Raw genomic sequence first — 20,932 nt, 5'->3', positions numbered from 1 at the left:
AAAAGTATTAGGTCTTCTAGTAGAACATTGTTGCTTTTATGCTAGACCAATGGATCATCATATTGAATATTATGGATTCATGCTGAATCCTGAAATTTAGAATCTATCGGATCACCTAAATTCAAATTATATTAAACTTAGTAGCATTTAGCACACATAAGTACAAATTTCCATAACTACCGCCATCACACAATCCAATAGAAATCTTATTTCCTAATTTCCGGATTCCATCGCTATCGGATCACCTTAATCCAAATTTGTATCAAATTCAGTTCCACTTAGTACCCATATGTAACAATTTCCCAAAACTACATCCATACCCAAATTACAAAATACCAGCACTACCGATTCAACTAAAATTGAAATTGACCTACATTCCTTCAAAAACAACCTACATTTCCTCAATTCCACAATGCGGTAGTAATCTTATATTCAAATTTCAGTTCTCCAGCTCTCCTGATAGGCGTAGGGAATGATAGATACCAAGCAACGGCTCTGATTGGCTGTAACATGGCGAAGTCCAGGCTTATCTTGGTCCCTCTTTCATCTCAATTGTGGACACTGACCTCCCCGCGGTGCCACCTGGGGAGCTATTCTCATCACCCGATGAAATATTGAGCTAATATGTGTCGCGAGTTCACCCATAAGAACTATAAAAAATGGGTTGAGGGGTTAGTTGCCCACTCTCGGAAAATCCAACCTACTTTGAAAAAGCTACGAAAAAGAAAACAAAACCTTCCTAATGTTAATGAACCCGCAAACGTATAGAGGACCAGGAATGTGCGCACGTTGTACAGATCAGGCGCAGTTTTCGATTTGGCGGATGTACTCAAGAAGTACAAAGCCGATATTATTGCCTTGCTGGAAATGCGATGGAAAGGGACAGGCGTAAGTAAATCAGACGATTACGCCCTGTATTATAGCTGCCATGAAACGAGACATGAATTTGGCCATGACATTAAAATCCTGCTAGGAGATTTTAATGCAAAAATCGGAAGGGAAAATATCTTTGGCCCCACCGTCGGTAAATTCAGCCTTCATGAAGAAACATCCGACAACGGCATGAGGTTGATAGACTTCGCGGCAGCGAAAATCATGGTAGTTAGCAGCACCAGATTCAAGCATCTCGATATACACAAGGCCACCTGGATCTCTCCTGATCAGGCAACGATAAATCAAATTGAGCATGTAGAGATAGACGGAAGGCATTCATCCAGTGTTTTAGACGTCCGATCGATCCGAGGAGCGAATATCGATTCGGACCATTACCTTGTGGTAATGTAGCAGCAAATGTAGCAGCAAAGGTGCGATCTAACACAACACGAAACTCGACGTCGAAAAGCTGCAAACACAGCAGGTAGCCGAGGCCTACTCCGCTCAACTTACCCATCTGCTTGAAGAAAGCACTTCTTGTCCCGATAATAGTATAGAAGCACAATGGCAAAGAATTGCCCACTCCCTACAAACTGCAGCAAAAGCAACACTTGGGTACCAAAAACCACCACCAAGAAACCCATGGTACGATATCAAATAGTGGCGGTGAAGAAGATACCCCAGAACCAATAAGGGATGATGGTATAGAGTGTATACGACCTAGCCAAGATGAAGTCAGTATAGCAATTAATCGGCTCAAGAACAACAGAGCAGCAGCAGCCGATGGGTTACCAGCCGAACTATTCAAGACTGGTGGCCAGATGCTGGTCAGGAGCATGCACCAGCTGATTAGTACAATTTGGCTAGATGAATGCATGCCCAATGATTGAAACCTCAGTATCCTGTGTCCCGTGCACAAAAAAGGAAAAAAAAGAGACAAGACGATATGTGCCAACTATAGAGGAATAAGTCTCCTTCCCATCGCATATAAAGTGCTATCCAATGTGTTGTGTGAACGATTGAAGCCAATGGTCAATGACATCATCGGACCATACCAATGCGGTTTCAGACCTCGCGAATCCACCATTGACCAGATTTTCACTCTGCGCCGAATCCTGGAAAAGACCCACGAAAAACACATCGACACATACCACCTATTTGTCGACTATAAAGCCGCATTTGACAGCCCTATCCGTTCAGAGGTGTTTAAAGCCATGTCTACATTCGGCATTCCTGCTAAATTAATACGGCTATGCAAGATAACTTTAAATGGCACAAGGTCAGCAGTTAAAGTAGGAAAGGACCTCTCGGAGCCCTTCAATACCGAACGAGGATTCAGACAAGGTGAAAGTATGTCGTGTGACCTTTTTAACATCCTACTGGAAAAGGTCATACGAGACGCAAAGGTGAACACAAATGGCACTCTGTACACCAAACAACTCGCTTACGTGTTACTCGCTTACGACGATGACATCGATATAATGGGTCGAATATTGCGAGCGGCAATAGCCTCCTTTGAACAAATTGAGAAGGAGTCTGCCAAAGTGGGTCTGAAAGTAAACGGCGAAAAGACCAAGCTGATGGTATCAACGCGCAAGACGTCCAGTAGACTTGGACCAACTGTGGAACTTGAGAACTACAGCTACAGCAGGTAGTTAACGGCTTTATATACCTTGGTAACGCCATAAATAAAACGAATGACATCAGTTTTGAAATTCGGAGAATGCTACTATGGTCTAAGTAGCATTCTCTCTACTATGGTCTAAGTAAGCAGTTTAGAAACAAGGCCACCTCCCGCCAGATCAAACTCACACTTTACAAGACGCTGATACTACCCGTGCTATTATATGGATCAGAAGCATGGGTACTTGCGCAAGCAGATGAGGCAGATCTTGGCGTGTTTGAAAGAAAAATTCTCCGAAAGATCTACGGACCGATCTGCATCGACGGTGAATATCGGCGTCGAATGAACCACGAGCTTTACAATTTATACGCGGACATCGACATAGTCAGTCGTATTGAGCTGCAGCGACTACGGTGGCTAGGCCATGTTGTGCGGATGAATGAGAATGCCCCAGCTCAAAAGTCATATAAAAACGAGCCTACTAATGGTTCTCGTAGAAGGGGAAGGCCACGAATTAGATGGAAAGACCAAGTAGAAAACAACATCTTATAACGTGGTCTTCCAAACTGGTGGATTTGCGCACAAGACCGACGCGCTTGGAAATCTTTTTTAAGCTCGGCTTATGGAACAACCGTTCTGTAACAAGCCAGCTAAGTAAGTGAGTTGTGGTAAGAATTTCTAAAAACCCAGCCTTAACTGACACCTTCGGACTAAGTGTGGCCCTCACATCTCAATGCTTCTAAAATCTTCAAAATACCCTTCTGAGGAAGCGAACCCATGCGAACCCAAAATATCAAATTACTGTCAATTCGATGGTAAATCGTGCCCAAAATTCCGAATAATGGGTAGTACCGCTCTATAAAGGCTGAGCCATGCTCTCTTAAATACAAAATTTTGATAGACAGCGTTACATAGGGGCTATCGTATAAAGTAAACCAATAGTGGACCAATCCGAAATACCAAAAGCTTCAAAACGCCTTATGGTGACGAATATAAAAGTTTTCTTCAGAAAATATAATACTTTTGAAAAGGAACTCCGACAATTCCAGGTATATAAAATAGATTCGGTTAACTATAATATCTGTCTAATGTTATTGAATCTTAAAATACATAATAAAAAATATTGCTTAAAATTAAAATATATAACTTTGAAATCTCAATAGAATGTATAGAGTAACAATTTATATAACATTCGGTGTTCTAAAATATCCCCGTTGATTTTCATTCTCCGTAGTATCACTTGTTGAAGCGTAATTAACTGGAGCCGTTTGTGGCACCACCAATGGTTGACTATAAACAGATGTATAATCAGTGATGCTCAATATTTTCCAAAACTTGTAGACAGGATACCACAACAAGATTTGGAAAACTATAATAAAAATTAATAATATTAGAATAAAAAATTAATTTTATTTAATATATTTTTATACTTACTTATATAAATAATTCTGGCACAAAATTGTGTCTTCGGCAATTTGAAGCCACCAAAGATAATACTGAAAATACTCATTGTTATACCGACAATGGTAAAGAATATCCAACCAGCCATTAATGCGGGACGTCTCTGTTGCAAGAGAATTTTATAAATAGTTTACATTAAAGATAACTATTGAAATAATTTAGTGTATGTTACCTTCTGCGCACCAATGACCAGTAGTATCGAAAATATTATCATTAAAATCACAAATCCCAATACGATACTTGCGGCAATTATGTGATATTCTAAAAATAAATGGAAACGAGAAGAAACAGTTCAGTTCTCTTAAACCGCATATTTTTATACCCTTCACCACACTGTGGTACAGGGTGTATATGTGCATATGTTTGTAACAGGCAAAAGGAAACGAGATAGACACATGGTTCCTTTTGAGAATATGCATATGCTCCCATATATAGTTTCGTCCGACTTAAGGTAAATGATGCACCAAAGTCCCTATATATCATTCGATTTGCACGAAATTTGGCATAGAGTACTGAATTAGGTAAAGTATGACGTGTGCCAAGTTTGTAGATAAACGGGTCAGATTTATATATAGCTCCAATATATATTTTGGTCCGATTTAAGGTAAATGGGACAGCAATGTCCCTCTATATCTTTCGATTTGCACGAAATTTGGCACAGAGTACTGAATTAAGTCTAGAATGATGTGTGCCAAGTTTCGAGAAGATCGGTACCGATTTAGATATAGCTCCCATATATAGTTTCGTCCGATTTAAGGTAAATGGTGCACCAAAGTCCCTGTATACCATTCGATTTGCATGAAATTTGGCATAAAGTACCGAATTAGGTGAAGAATGACGAGTGCCAAGTTTCGAGAAAATCGGTTCAGAGTTAGATATAGCTCCCATATATAGTTTCGTCCGATTTAAGGTAAATGATGCACCAAAGTCCCTATATATCATTCGATTTGCACGAAATTTGGCATAGAATGCTGAATTAGGTCAAGTATGACATGTGTCAAGCTTCGAGAAAATCGGTTCAGATTTAAATAAAGCTCCCGTATATAGTTTCGTCCGATTTAAGGTGTGTCACCAAAGTCCCTATATATCATTCGATTTGCACGAAATTTGGCATAGAGTACTGAATTAGGTCATGTATGACGTGTGCCAAGTTTCGAAATAAACGGGTCAGATTTATATATAGCTCCAATATATATTTTGGTCCGAGTTAAGTTAAATGGGACACCAAAGTCCATCTTTATCATTCGATTTGCATGAAATTTGGTATAGAGTATCGAATTAGGTGAAGAATGATGTGTGACAAGTTTCGAGAAAATCGGTTCAGATTGAGATATAGCTCCCATATATAGTTTCGTCCGACTTAAGGTAAATGATGCACCAAAGTCCCTATATATCATTCGATTTGCACGAAATTCGGCATAGAGTGCTAAATTAGGTCAAGTTTCGAGAAAATCGGTTCAGATTTAGATATAGCTCCCGTATATAGTTTCGTCTGATTTAAGGTAAGTGTGTCTCCAAAGTCCCTATATATCTTTCGATTTGCACGAAATTTGGCATAGCGTAATGAATTAGGTCTAGAATGATGTGTGTTGAGTTTCCTGAAAATCGGCCCAGATTTAGATATAGCTCCCATATATTTTTCCGTCCGATTTAATGTAAATGGTACACCAAAGACCATATATGTCTTTCGATTTGCACGTCATAGCGTAGTGAATTAGGTCTAGAATTACAAATTGATTTACATAATTTTGTCCCATTGTAAGAAGCAACCCTTTATGCCCAAAGTTTTGAAGGGTATCATATAGTCGGCACCGTCCGACTTTACTACTTTCCTTACTGGTTTAAATTAGACCTTAGGCTCCCATATAAAAATCTCGCTCTATTTGTATAGCCTCACAACTATGTTGTCAGGTTATTATAGCTTTGTGCAGCCCCAAGAGTTTGTAATGCCGAGAAATTCCCTAGACCCACTTTTAAGAATATCACGACTAGCTGAGTCGATCAAGACATGTGTTTCCGTCCGTCCGTCTGTCCATTATAATTTGTAAACACGACACAGGACACAGTTATAAACCAATCTTCACAAAATTTTGCATGTAGGATAGGTTCTGGCCAATGAAGACCCCTATTTTTGGTAAAGATCGGTTAATATTTAGGGGATGAAATGGACCAAATATTTAATTGTTGTTGATATTATGGCCAAAGAATAAGCATACATGTTTCAATAAAGATCGGTCAATATTTAGCTGGTCAAATTGAATTATAGAGCTGATCGCTTTGAAATTTTCCATGAGGATCCAGGTAGGTTCAAAGACAACACCTATAATTTTCGGTGATGGTAAGATAATATTATTATGATGAAGTGGACAGAAAACTTAATTTTTTGTGTTTTTTTTCGAGTCGATCTATAGGCCACAATTGAAAGCCGAATATCACAACACAACCCACGGTGAAGGGAATCTGGACAAGTAATTGGAAGAGCTGTACTGAATAGTAGTAATTTTTTGTTAACCTCTAGTCGGTCAAGAGGGTGCAAATGTCGCGAAATATTGCCCAAGCTATATTTCGCTATATTTATTTATTTTGTTTTAATTAATTTTTTTTTTTTTTTTTGAAAATCATAGACATGTTTTGTAAGCTAAACCATGTGATTCAAATTCAGTTCGTTTATAAAATTGTTCTAGACGACGAAAAGCAGGAGATACACTTAGAAACAAATGACATGTGGCTACTGTTCCGTAAATAGCATTTGGTTTGCAAAAATTCTTCCAGAATGTTAAATATTTAACAAGTTAAAACTATGTTTTTTCGGCCCGGCCGTACTTTTTATATCCTCCACCATGAGGATGACAACCAGAATATCTAAAATTAAAGGGGGCTCCTAGGAGAAAACTCATGTTATGATAGGACCTTGAACATACCGAAAACTACCTGAGAAAATGATGATTGAATTTCTCAAAATATTTAGTAGTGGGTCTTCAGTTATATGGGGATATAATACGGAGATCAATAAATCCCTAAAATACAGAGTATAGTGTAGTACCATTATCTGGGGACTGCCCTGAAACTTGGGTCAATATAAATAATTTTTGGTACAGATAACACATATCAATGATAACCCAAAAAACAAAATTACAGCCAATTCGGTTGGAAAACCTGTTCAAAATCCCCTAAAATACCGAATATTGGGGGGGGGGGTACCGTTATATGGGGGCTACCCTGAAACTTGGGCCAATATTAATAATTTTTGGTACGGATATGTGTTATTCAATGAAAACCCAAAATACCAATTAAAGCCAATTCGGTTTGTAATGGGCCCAAAAACCACCAAAATATTGAATATGGGGGCAACTGAAAACTTGGGTCAACATCAATAATTGTTGGTGAAGATATGTGATATTCAATGAGAACCTAAAATACCAAATTACAGCCAATTCAGTTTGAAAACGTGTAGCCTCCATATAATGGTATGGAATTTTGGGGAATTTCATACCATTATATGGGGCTACCCTAAAGTTGGGTAATTTTTTGGAACGTATATGTGTTATACCATGAGAATCCAAAATACCAATTTTCAGCCAATTCGCTAGAAAAACGTGTGCAAAATCCCCGAAATACCGAATATTGTATCCGCCCAATATTATATGGGGGTTACACCAAAACATGGAACTATATATCCCATTTGAAATACCAAACATCCTAGGAGTGCTAGCAAAGTCTTTGCAAAACTCTTAAATATTATGATCTCTATCATGATTTCAACAGTCGGACATGCGTATATCAACATAGAATTTTATTCTGATCTTTGTGGGGTCTCCGGTGAATATTTCGAAGTTTTGCATACACCATACACCGTCTCAAAATCAAAACCGGCCAAGACTGGAGAAACTACAGGATGTTTAAAAAAAAGAGAATCAACGTCAACGTCGAAAAATGCAGTTCACTGTTGTTTCGGGACAATAAAAAACGCACTGCAAAATCATTCATAAAATACACTTCGATAACCCTCCGAAATGTGAAATTACTGACGGTTGGACAATTCGGTTTTAATGGAAGCTACGAATTTAACTTTTAAATCGGAGGCTCTCCTAGAACCATACAATTGACGAAATGAAAAATAAATCCAAATCCTGTTCAGATACAAATAGAATCTGAACAGGATTTGGGGATTGGAAAAAAATGGCAGCACAGATAAATACGCAATACTTTTCATAACTGTTATTAATGTTTTTAACGGATATTTTTTCACAAAATTTAACTGAAATAACAGACACAATATTTTAAAATTTCCATTCGCAATACTTACCATTGCTATTGGCAGCATCATTTTTACGTATCAATTGCGCCAATAAATCGATCATTAATCCACTAACAGCTATGTGCAGGAGACTGCTCAGGACACCAATAACAATGCAATATAATGACAAATCCATTGCGGCGTTTTCACGGCGACATTTGTGACTGGCCACAACCGAATCGATGAAATACCACAATTAAACTATTGTTGTGAACGTAAAATCTGAATTTGTAATTGCTGTTGTTCAGCAATAGGGGATTCCCTTTGAGTAAACCATTGCTCGTATTTTATCTGCTGAACAAAGAAAGAAAAATATTTGTTGTTGGACAATGACTAAGATTTTTTATTGCTGCAGAAGTAAAACAAAAGGGGGGAAAGTACCATTGCACTGAATGCATTATGAGAAGTGGGGTATTAGTATTGGGTATAGCTCGACGATAATGATATGATACCCTACAATTTATAGAGTTTGTATAAGAAATTTATAAGAACAGAATTTAGTGAGCGGAGCAGTATAGTCGGACGGGGCCGACCATATGATACCCTACACAACTACTACGAAAAGCCTGGGCAATATTTCGTGATATTTGCACCCTTTTTACCGATTATAGATCAACAGCTCCTCTTTCTAAGTCTTGCATATTTTCCAACATCTTTTTTCTTGAAGTGAATTTTTACGCCAACCAATAGAAAATTGGTCACTTTAGGTTTTGGTTGATTTGACACTCGGAAAATTGACCGATCATCATCTAAACAACCACTCTAAGTATTTGGTCAGATCCCCTTCACCTTGTAAAATATGTGATGTTCTGTATATAATAATTGCCTCTAGAGCGACTAGAAAATCTGGCAAAATTAAAGTTTTCGGTTCATTGTACGCCCTTCACCGAACTTCTCCGAAATTTATAAGCGTCGTCCTTGACCATAATCGGAACTTCATGTACAATTTCAAAGCGATCAGCGCGAGATTTCCGTCCTCTAATGGAGTAATAGTAACAATATGCACATAGTCACCTTTAATTAATTACGTATAACTCCCGCATCGGAGTACATACAGCCATATAATTGGTATCAATTTGAAGGTCAACAACTCATCTTGGACATACTATCAACACCTCGAGTATATGTCCTTCAGGAGCAAGTATATACACCCCATAATAAAAATATTGTAATTTTTCACACAAAAGTCAGGGACCATTTGACCCGCTAAATATTGACCGATCTTTATCAAAACAGGCATGCTTATTCTTAGGCCCAATCCCCTTCTCCACGTAAAATTTCACGAAGTTCGGACCATAACTACGGCTTCTGGAGCGACCAGAAAAACCCACAAAAATTTAGTATTTAGTCCATTTCATCCCCTAACTATTAACCGATCTTTATCAAAAACAATAGTTGTGTAGGGTATAAAAAGATAAATTAAATTTGTTTCCTTAAAAAAAATAAAATAAATTTTAAATTTTATACCCTACACAAGTACCAAGAAAAAAACTACAAAATTACCGAACACTTTTTACGTGATAAAACCAGTAAGGAGAACAGTAAAGTCGGGCTGGGACGACTATATGATGCCCTTCTCCACTTTGGGTGTATTCTACATATGTATTCTAACAATTTCATATCAATGCTCCTTCGATGTGATCTTTATCTATAAGTAAATTGGCTAACATCAATCCATATACAAGCCTTTCAGCAACCTATGCTAATTGCACTTCATTCGGCAGATTTGCTTACGTACAATGTAAATCGATTTATAGCACACTTGATAATCTCAATCAGACACCCGTTCGAAATATATATGCAGGCTATGTCTGGATCTACACAAATTAAAAAACCGCAATAATGTCATTATAGTCTCAATTTAATACGATGTGCAAAATTTCGTATCAATCGGACAAACATTAGGAGTTTGGTGCACCATTTACCTAAAATCGAAGGAAAATATATGTGGGAGATATATCAAAATCTGAACCGATTTCAAAGAAACTTGGCAGAGATTAATTTATATTAATTTCACTACATTGTACAAAATTTGTGCCAATATATATGGGAGCTATATCTAAATGTGATTTTTACAAAACTTAGCATACATTATTCTAGACTCAATTCAGTATGTGCAAATCGAAAGATAATAGGGTCTTTGGTACACCATTTACAGTAAATCAGACGAAAATATTTAAGGGAGCTATATCTATATCTGAACCGATTGTCAGAAATCTTAACGCATATCATTGTAGACTTTTGTTAGTACACTACACCAAATTTCGTGGAAATCGAAGGATATATAGGGACTTTGGTGAACCATTTACAGTAAATCGGACGAAAATATATGCCAGCTATATCAAAATCTGAACCGACTTACAGTAAATCGGACGAAAATATATGCCAGCTATAATAAAATCTGAACCGACTTTTCCCAATTTCAATAGGGAGGGTTCGTTCTTGGGCCAAGTAGATGAGCTGTGCCAAATTTCAGCCAATTCGGATATAAATAAATGTGACCTGTACTTTGTTTACAATTTAACATGGACAGACAGACGGATGCGGACATGCATAAATCGACTCAGAATGTGATTCTATGCATATACCCTTTGATTCTATGCACCACTTTGAGTATATTCAATAGATGCATCTTATAGACGTCGCATATTTGAAGGAGCATTAACATGAAATTGGATGAACTAAAATACAGTATTTTTCGGTTAATTGACCCTACGGTTAATTGATTTCCACGCTTAATTGAACAACATGATGGGGCAAAAAATATTTCATAGGAAAATACATGTAAATTTTCTCGGATAATTAAACCTTGTTAATTGATTTTCCCGCTTTTTTGGATCAAAATTCATGTAATCAAAAATAAATTTCCTTTTACTTTTCCCCGGTTAATTGCAAAATAATGAAATGAAAAAAATCGCTGCTCCAAACATAAATTTACTGTGAAAAAAATTCATTTGATAGAAAACGAAAGAGTTTGTTGTAGTTTGTTGCAATGGGAAATTCTTATTGAAAATTCATATTCTTTTTAAAATTCGTCAATATGTACCTTAATATCTCCGGCACAAGACTAATACGTGTTCTGGTTCTATTAAAAATGCTGCTATTTTTTATTAACCACAAGAATAAATCATGAGAATAGAGAATAGAATAAAGTCAATATACTTGTAATTTGTAATTTTAAAAAATTAACGGGTATGCGGGTTGTTGAAAAATTTTGTTTTTGAGAAATAATATTTATAACGAGTAAGGGAAGTAGTGAGACCTTCAGCACTTTGGGTATATTTAAGAGATGCATCCTAGTACGCGTGGCAGCCCTGAAAGACAATTAACATGAAATTGACGAAACTAAATATATGATCTGTATCAATATGTGAATCAATCGGTACACATGTCATTCGGCATAGGGCAAGAATATTGCTATTAATATCCACCCTATTAGTTTGGGGATTATTAACAAAATCACTGAATTATTAAAAAAATGCTTTTAAAACAAGTATGATAGATGGGCTAAAATAGGAAACACGTGTATCGGCATTTTGAAATTTTACGTCGGCAGGTAGGAAATTTAAAAAGGCGTTGCAATATTTTCCATTTCCAAGGCATTTGAAAATATTCGGATTAAAATTTCTCGAAATCCTTGCATGGTAGGTATAAAGTGTTTTTGGCAATATTATATTACTCATATAAATGTGAGGAATATTTTTGTCGAATACGTTAACCCACAGTCGACTCACTGAAGGTCCCCTTTTCAGAAACGATTGAAAACTCATTTAAGACGGGGTTATAGCAGGTCAATATATTCTACGAGCATTTTCGCCAAAAAGTTTTAATATGAGTCTCAGAATGGACTAAAGCTCGAAAATCAACTCACTGCGGCAAATCCTGCATTTGACGGCCCAATCCGCTCGGTGATATTTAAAGCCATGTGTGCGTTTGGTAATCCTGAAAAATGAATACGGCTATACAGGATAACTTTAATTGCCACAAGGTCAGCAGTTAAAATCGGAAAATACCTCTTGGAGCTCTTTAATACCGAACGAGGATTCAGTCATCTTGTCTGATGTCAGTTTGTTGCGTCATCTGTTTAACATCCTGTTGGAAAAGGTCATACGAGATGCAAATAGAATATGTTACTTTCCTACGCCGATGACATCGACATAATGTGTCGAACATTGAGAGCGGTAACAGCCACCTTTGAAAGAATTGAGAAGGATGTGGAACTTTATTTTTGTCTGTCAGCTTCGCGATAGCAAAGCAAAACTAAAACCAGTGAGCGGAGCAGTATAGTCGGACGAGGCCGCCCATATGATATCCTACACAACTACCACGTAAAGCAAATTTTAGGCGGTTCTATATTCTGATCCTGGGCAATATTTCGTGATATTTGCACCCTTTTTACCGATTATAGATCAACAACTCTACTTTCAAAAGTCTTGCATATTTTCCAAAATGTTTTTTCTTGAAGTGAATTTTTACGCCATAAAATAAAAAATTGGTCACATTAGGTTTTGGTTGATTTGACCCTCGGAGAATTGACAGAACATCATCTAAACAGTCGCTCTAAGTATTTGGTCAGATCCCCTTCACCTTGTAAAATATGTGATGTTCTGCATATAATAATTGCCTCTAGAGCGACTAGAAATTTTGACAAATTTAAAGTCTTCGGTTCATTGCACACCCTGAATGAAATCTCAACTTCACCGAAAACTATAGGCGTCGTACTTGACCATAATTAATGTACAATTTCAAAGCGATCAGCGCGACATTTCCATCCTCTAATGGAGTAATAGTAGTACTATGCACATAGTCACCTTTACCTAATTACGTATAACTCCAACATCAGAGTACATACAGTCATATAATTGTTATCAATTTAAAGGCCAGCCACTCCTCTTGGATATACTATCAACTTCTCGGATATATGTCCTTCAGGAGCAAGTATATACACCCCAGAATAAAAATTTTGTGATTTTTCACACAAAAGTCAGGGTCCATTTGACCCGCTAAATATTGTCCTATCTTTATCAAAACAGGCATGCTTATTCTTTGGCCCGATCCCCTTCTCCGTGTAAAATTTCACGATGTTCCGGCCATAATTGTGGCCTCTGGAGCGACCAGAAAAATCGACAAAAATTTAGTATTTGGTCCATTTCATCCCCTAAATATTAACCGATCTTTACCAAAAACAATAGGGGTCTTCATTGGCCAGAACCCATCCTACATGCAAAATTTCGTGAAGATTTGTCCATAACTGTGGCCTGTATCGTGTTTACAAATTATAATGGACAGACGGACGGACACACATGTCTAGATCAACTCAGCTAGTCGAGATATGACGATCGGTATACTTATAGGTGGGTCTAGGACCAATATTTCGCGGCGTTACAAACTTTTGGGGCTGCACAAAGCTATAATACCCTGACAACATAGTTGTGTAGGGTATAAACATCAGCTTTGAAATCCGGAGAAGAATAGTGTTAGCCAACAGATGCTACTATGGTCTGAGTAAGCAACTTAAGAACAAGGCCATCTCTCGCCAGATCAAACTCACACACTACCAGTCTGTTATATGAATCTGAAGCATGGGTTCGTGTACAATCAGAGCAAGCGCTGCCTTGCAGTGTTTGAGAGAAAAAAATTCTCCAAAAGATCTCTGGGCCGATCTGCGTCGACGGTCAATATCGTCGTCGAATGAACCATGAGTTGTACCCTCTATTTTCGGGCATCGACGTAGTCAGACGCATCGAGCTGCAGCGACTACGGTGGCTAGGTAATGTTGTGAAAATGGATGAGGATCCCCTTCCTCAACAGGCATATAAAAGTGAGCCATCTGATGGTACACGCAGGAGGGGAAGGTCACGAATTCGATGGAAAGATAAAGTGGAAGACAACATTTCGGAACATTGTCTTTCCAATTGGGGGTTATATTAAGATAATGTCTACTTTTTTTTGATTTGTTTAGTATTACCATTACCACACTAGAGAGCAAAAAGAGAGCGGTTTTGATAAAGAACGACACTTATGGATGGAATGGACCAAAAATGGGGTGGAATGGGCCAAAAAGAATAGAATCACTTTCTGAGTCAATTTACGCATGTCTGTCCGTCCGTCCATGTATTTTTGTGAACAAAGTACAGGTCGCATGATTATGATCCGATTTGGATGAAATTTGGCATAGGTCAGGCATATTTGAAGGACGAACCCTATTGAAATTGAGAAAAATCGGTTAAGATTTAGATATAGCTCCAATATATATTTTTGTCCGATTTAATGTAAATGGTGCACCAAAGTCTCTATATATATATATCTATATATCGATTTGCACGAAATTTGGCACAGCGTAATGGATTAGGTGCAGAATGATGTGTGTTAAGTTTCCTGAAAATCGGTTCAGATTTGGATATAGCTCGCATATATATTTTCATCCGACTTAAGGTAAATTGTGACCAAAGTGGATATATATCTTTCGATTTGCACGAAATTTTACACAGCGTACTGAATTGAGTCTATTCAGTACCTTCCGAAAAATTTATAGGAAGGTACTTGAAAATTTATAGGGACATTCTTAAATTAGTGTAGGTTCAAATAAAATCAAAATAATATTTTTTTTTTTTGAAACCGAGAATGGGTGGAGTCCCCTTAAATCGTTTTCCATAAATGTGTCCCATGGTACGCAGACGATTCTAAATCTGTCTGAATGAATTTAAATTTACCACAGACATGAGTACGTCGAAGGAACATTGTAAGAGGGAACAGGGAAAGTATCAGGTCAAATGAACGATGATATTTGTGTGAAAAATAATCAAATTTCAATCGTATGCAATAGATATGCCAGCGTAAGAAAAAGGACCTATAATGGATTACTCGGAATATAAATCTAAAAATTAGAGTTTGGTGATAGTTGTGTAGCATGGCAGCATGGTCAGCCCCATCCAACTATACAGCTCCGCTCACTGGTTTTTGATTCTTGCTAATAGGTCTGATAACTATTGAAAATATATGTTTTATAGCACTTAAATCCACGTTCATAACCATGGCATGATAAACGTCGCTCAGACGCCAAAATCGACTAAAACTTTATTTAATAACTCAAAGTGCATTAAGTGCCACATCATAGTTTGTACAAAGTGTTAACGTCGAAGTTCCGTATATTTGAGGCAGTTGACGATCTTGAATATTTGAATCATTGCTATGGACCCCATCCATCATTTCTCTCATGAACATATAAATAGAATAGCAGCTTATCGATTGTGTAGCTAAAAATATGTATATAAAAATAAATAAGAATATATACGTATGTATATATAGAACTTACCAATATATGATATACAGTTAAATAGTACCCAAATTTGTATGATATAACCCACAACTAAGATAAATACCGTTCCCGTTACGAGCCCAAATACAGTCAATAATAACCAAGGCGCAATTAATAAGGGACGGGACTGAAAAAAAGGGATAATAGAGATATTAAATCAAAAATATTCGGATATATTCAATTTAATATTCTGAAATAAAGTATAATTGATTCGCAGGTTTTTCAAAAATCCACGTTATTTTTCAGACTTACCTTTGCTGTGCCGACTATCATCAGAACAGATGCAATTGTCATAATCGAACTGCAGGCCAAACACACAATATATAAAACTATTGATAGAAATTAAAATATCGTTTTTTTGTTGTGAATAATGTCATATTCTTACTATAGTCGGTCACCCATTCATTGCGTTCAATATGTATCTTAATAATTTCCGCGGAGAATAATAGTAGGACCGCTGTGTAATAAAAAACATTTATGATACCAATGGCAAAAGCTACTCGTCTCTTGTCCATTGCAAGTTTGATAAGAATCTGAATCGGTACTATAATAAATGGTGTTCGTATTCTGCTTGAAATTCTGCTATTTTCTTATTAACCACAATATGAGGTTAAGCAAGAATAAAACACTATGTGATGTCATGAATATTTATAATTAATAACGTAATGGATGTAATGCAGTTGAAAAACCAGTAAGGAAAGTAGTAAAGTCGGATGGGGCCGACTATATGATACCCTTCACCACTATGGGTATATTAAACAGGACTATTAGCATGAAATTGGATGAAATAAAATATGTGATATTTATCTAAATGTGCATCTACCTAGATCTATCCATAAAGTATGTAAATCGACTTCAAACAAATATAAATAGGTCATCCGTTGGGCTATGTCTGTACTTCTAGAAAACGCAACTATATAATTTTATGCTCAATTTTGTACGATGTGCAAACTTTGATGTCAATCTGACTAACATGAGGAGTTTGATGCCCAATTTACTTGAAATCGGGCGAAGATATATATGGTGCGTCAATTACTTAAAATCAATCTATAATAAAAAGGGCTATATCTATTTAAATCTGGACCGATTTTCACGAAATTTGGCAGACATGATTCTAGACCTAAATGATTAGGCTGTACCAAATTTCGTGCAAATCGAAAGATATATAGGGACTTTGGGGCACCATTTACATGAAATCGGACGGAGATATATCTAAATCAGGACCGATTTTCATGAAACTCGGCAGACATCATTCTAGGCTCTATTAAGTACGTCATGCCAAATTTCGTGCAAATCGAAAAATAAATAGGGACTGTGGTGCACCATTTACATGAAATCGGACGAAACTATATATGGGAGCTATATCTAAATCTGGACCGATTTTCTCGAAAATTGGCAGACATCATTCTAGGCTCAATTCAGTACGTTATGCCAAATTTCGTGCAAATCGAAAGATATATAGGGACTTTGGGGCACCATTTACATGAAATCGGAAGAAACTATATATGGGAGCTATATCTATCTCTGGACCGATTTTCTCGAAACTTGGCAGACATCACTCTAGGCTTAATTCAGTACGTTATGCCAAATTTCGTGCAAATCAAAAGATATATGGGGACTTTGGGGCACCATTTACATGAAATCGGACGAAACTATATATGAAAGCTATATCTAAATCTGGACCGATTTTCTCGAAACTTGGCAGACATCATTCTAGACCTAAGTGATTAGGTTGTACCAAATTTCGTGCAAATCGAAAGATATATAGGGACTTTGGTGCACCATTTACATGAAATCGGACGAAACTATATATGGGAGCTAAATCTAAATCTGGACCGATTTTCTCGAAAGTTGACAGACATCATTCTAGGCTCAATTCAGTACGTTATGCCAAATTTCGTGCAAATAGAAAGATATATAGGGACTTTACATGAAATCGGACGAAACTATATATGGGAGCTATATCTAAATCTGGACCGATTTTTACGAAACTTGGCAGACATCATTCTAGTCCTAAATGATTAGGCTGTACCAAATTTCGTGCAAATCGAAAGATATATAGAGACCTTTTTCATTAAATCGGTTAAATATATATGGGAGCTATATCTAAATGTGAACCGATTTTTCCAATTTCAATAGGGTTCGTCCTTGGGCCGAATAAGTGACCTATGCCAAATTTCATCCAATTCGGATCATAAATGCAACCTGTACTTTGTTTACAATTTAACATGGACAGACAGGCGGACAGACTGACGGACGGACATAAATCGACTTAGAAAGTGGTTCTATGTATATTCTCAAAAGGAACCATGGGTCTATCTCGATTATTTTTGCCTGTTACAAACATATGCACAAAGACATAATACCCTGTACCACAGTGTGGTGAAGGGTATAAATATGGATTGTTTAAAAAATCCACGCCTATTCGATTGGGGATTTGTTGAAATAGTATTGGTAAAAAATTCCCCAACTATTAGAATAGGGATTTGTTAAAAAATTATTGTTTAAAAAATCCACGCCTATTAGAATGGGGATTTGTTGAAATAATATTGTTAAAAAATCCCCAACTATTAGAATGGGGATTTGTTGAAAAAATATTGTTTAAAAAATCCACGACTATTACAATGGGGATTTGAAAAAAAAATTATTTTTAAAAAATCCACGCATATTCGATTGGGGATTTGTTGAAAAGGTATTGTTAAAAAATCCACGACTATTAGAATGGGGATTTGTTGAAAAAAATATTGTTTAAAAGATCCACGCCTATTCGATTGAGGATTTGTTGAAAAAACATTGTTTAAAAGATCCACAACTATTCGATTGGGGATTTGTTGAAAAAATAATGTTTAAAAGATCCACGCCTAATAGATTGGGGATTTTTATAAAAAATATTGATTTTAAAAATCCACGCCTAATAGATTGGGGATTTTTTGAAAAAAATATTGTTTAAAAAATCCACGCATAATAGATTGGGAATTTTTTGAACAAATATTGTTTTAAAAATTCCACGCCTAATAGATTGGGGATTTTTTGAAAAAAATATTATTTAAAAAATTGACGCATAGTAACCCGGGGTTTATTTGAAAAATCCACACTTTATAACCTTAAGGATCATTTTTTTCTATAGAAATCCACCATTTTCAAAATATTTTTCTTCTTTTTATATAATTAATACTTTTATTAAATTTACATCACAACAAATTTCGGTCCCTTATTCTTTCCGCTGAGCCTCAGCATCACGATCATTTTGATTTTCCCCAGTTGTTGGGAAAACCGGTGGCGGGGCATAATAACCTGGTGGTGGTTGATAATCCTGTTGGCTGGGTGGAAATATTCCATTACGCATATCCTGCCACAATGTGTAAATGGGATACCAAACTAAGCAGGATAAAGCTGGAAAAGGAAGTATTTTTGGGTTGATTTAATATTCGGAAAGTATTTAATTTAATACTAAAGAATTCCGACTTACCGATATAAATTAAACTCGCCATCAATTCAGCTGTTGGTTGCCTTATGCCAGTAATAAAGAAATTCAAAACACTGCAAATTATACCAATGGCGCCCAATATGATCCAGGGGCTAATAAGTTCTGGACGTCTCTGAAAATCAGGAAACAAATTATTATTCAAATGAAATATTTTTTCGAAACTATTGAAAACTCTAGTACCTTTCTTACACCCAATAGCATTATCAGCGATATAATAATCATGGCCAAATAGAAGGTCACCGAAATACACATAAGGGCCAAAACTGTACCTAAAAACCAAAATAAAAACACAGGCATTTTAATTTCAATTCAACTTTAAGCTGCAACATATTCCGTTTATCCTCCCCTACCATAGTTACTGACTTCCCGTTCATGATCAATTAAAAATATCAAATCGCCAATAGTTAATCCGGCAACAGCTAGGTAAGCAATACAACTGATTACGGCAATAATTATGGCAAATATTGAACGATCCATGCTCGATCGAAAAAATGGTGCGCTTTTGTTTTTGTACTTTTTCCCCACTGACCACTAGCTTCAAAATGGAACTGAGCGCTTGAACTGAAGTAATATTGCCAGAAAGGTAGGGATGTCGGCAGACTGCCTACAGAGATCAATGGATGCACAAGGTAAACTTTTATTAGCCAAACAAAAAGAGAACGAAACAGAGAATGGCAGAGAGCAAGAAGTTAAGTTAACAAAAATCAAGCCGCCAAGCTTTTATCTTTTTTTTCGGTTTTGTGTTGTTGGGATGCGTCAATACCAAAACAAATAGGGAGAGTTATATGAGAAAGAGATGTCGGAAGGCGACCAAACTTCAAAGGCATGGATTTTTTAGATAATATGTTGTCAACAAATTCCCAATCTAATAGCCGTGGATTTTTTAGATAATATTTTGTCAAAAAAAATCCCAATCTAATAGCAGTGGATTTTTTGAATAATATTTTGTCAACAAATTCTCAGTCTAATAGGCGTGTTTTTTCGATAATATTTTGTCAACAAAGCATCGACGAAAGAGAGTAGATTTGTTAAAGAAGAATTTTTGTTAAATATTTTTTTCACATTATTGACAAATCAGAAAACCACTGTGTGTCGTGATTGAAAATTAACATCTAATTAATAACTTGGTTTGATGACAATTTCCAATAAAAAAAAATCAAAGTGGGGAGATAAAAAATGTTCATAAACAAATAATTCATAACAAAAGAATTAAATTAATCTGTCATGAATTTAATTCTGAATGACTAAGTGATCATCAAAGCTCAGGTGAAAATATAGAGAGAGGGAAAAAGAGATAAATAATGTGAATACCACCGTTTTAGCGAAAGGGGTGCTCAATAACTGATGTTAAATATTTGGGAAGGTCATATATGTTTCTATTTCCGTACTCCCAAAGTAGAAAAGAACAATTCTAGTTAGTAGAAGATATTTGCAGGTTCTGGAATAGAATACAAATTTATGAAAAAAAATTATTATATGTATGATACTTTTGGCAACAAATTTCGTATAATTTATGTAAAATTTAAATTTAATATTTGATTTAAGAAATATAGTCTAAATTTAGTCTTTTGGTACACGATATTATAAATGCAGCTATATCCAAATCAAACCAATTTTAAAGCGGGTTCTTTCTTCAAACCAGTGAGCGGAGCAGTATAGACCGGCGCGGCCGACCATATGATACCCTATACAACCACAACTGAGCTCTAAGATTCTGAGGATCTATATCCCGAGCCTGGGTAAATATTTGCGCTCTCTTGTAAACAGTACCTCATATTTTCACAAAAAAAATACTCCATAAAACTCACATTTTGTTAATTTACACAAAAAAGTTTGATTCATTAAACCAGACAGAAATAAAATGTTCGTTCC

Source organism: Musca vetustissima, unplaced genomic scaffold (assembly GCF_032173495.1).
Source record: "Musca vetustissima isolate MV318-11 ecotype Yass unplaced genomic scaffold, APGP_CSIRO_Mvet_v1 utg35501, whole genome shotgun sequence".
In the NCBI taxonomy this organism is placed as follows: Eukaryota; Metazoa; Arthropoda; class Insecta; order Diptera; family Muscidae; genus Musca; species Musca vetustissima.
The sequence above is the reverse complement of the archived record's forward strand: the minus strand, read 5'-3'. Positions refer to the sequence as shown.